Raw genomic sequence first — 1,400 nt, forward strand, 5'->3', positions numbered from 1 at the left:
TAACCAAAAAGCGCAAAAATATGTTAAAAGTGTGAAATCATTAACCAAAAATCGCAAAAGTAAGTAAAAAGTGTGAAATCATTAACCAAAAAGTCGAAAATAATGTCCAGAGACTAAGTCCGAAAGGGCAAATGGTTAACCAGTAAGCAGAGTAATCATTAACCAAAAAGCGCAAAAATATGTTAAAAGTGTGAAATCATTAACCAAAAACTCGAAAATAATGTCCAGAGACTAAGTCCGAAAGGGCAAATGGTTAACCAGTAAGCAGAGTAATCATTAACCAAAAAGGGCAAAAGTAAGTAAAAAGTATGAAATCATTAACCAAAAAGTCGAAAATAATGCCCAGAGACTAAGTCCGAAAGGGCAAATGGTTAACCAGAAAATCCGTCGAATAATGTCCAGAGACTAAGTCCGAAAGGGCAAATGGTTAACCAGTGGAAGGGCGATCAAGCGGAAAAATTTGCCCCGGTTACCCGGGATGGAGTTCCAGAGGTCCGGCCAGAGTTGTCAAATTCGTCCCGCTGATCGGACGCTTGTCATTCGGGTGGCTGGGGGTTGGCGGGGTATCTGCACAGTAGTAGGAGGTGGCAAGTCGGGACTTGGACGTTTATTCCAAGAGTCCACCCGAGCCTCCAGGTCTGCAGAGACCGACCCTAGCTGCCGCCCAACCGACTTTTAAGCCTTTTTCGGATGGGGATTTTTTCCCATTTTCGTCCATTTTTCGGGTTTTCTGTCGGGCTTAATAGGCGGCAGCCTGACCCCCGGCCGAGGCGGGGGGCGCACTCTCCCTTGCGTAAGGGTCCGGATTTGCCCCGGAAAGTGCCCCCGACGGCCTCCCGACCCGGGTGCCTGCAGGGCGGGGGAAAGGGTAGTCCCAGCCGCAGGAAATCATTAACCAAAAGACTTAGCCGTCGGGGCAGAGGCTAAGACCCGGGCTGGTGAAATCATTAACCAAAAGGAATGCACCCTTTTCCGAAAGTGCAGGCCGAAATAAGGCGAGCCTTGGGCCGGGAAGGCCAAAACCCCCAACTCATGGAAGTGTATGGGGTCGGACTCGGCGACTTTCCCGGGCCCCGAGTTGACCTTTCCCCACGGGGGCGGTCAAGTTGCTCCCGCCAAGAGGGCACGTTGCATTTGCTGCCGCTCTAGTCCCCGGGCTAGTTAATCAGTTGCCGTCGGAAGTCCCGATGCCGAAATGAAAAATGGCCGTTGCGGCGATTTGGCGCCTCATTTTCGGAAGGACTACCGGCAGGCAACCCGCCGAATTGACACTTGCGATTCGGGTGGCTGGGGGTTGGCGGGGTACCCGGAGATTTTCGGGAACTCGATTTTCAGAACTTTTGCTGGCAGCGGTTGCACTTGCAAAGTGGCCGAAGAAGTGCTCCCTCAAGGAAGGACCT

The sequence above is a fragment of the Heterodontus francisci genome, unplaced genomic scaffold, assembly GCF_036365525.1.
Source record: "Heterodontus francisci isolate sHetFra1 unplaced genomic scaffold, sHetFra1.hap1 HAP1_SCAFFOLD_1449, whole genome shotgun sequence".
Lineage (NCBI taxonomy): Eukaryota > Metazoa > Chordata > Chondrichthyes > Heterodontiformes > Heterodontidae > Heterodontus > Heterodontus francisci.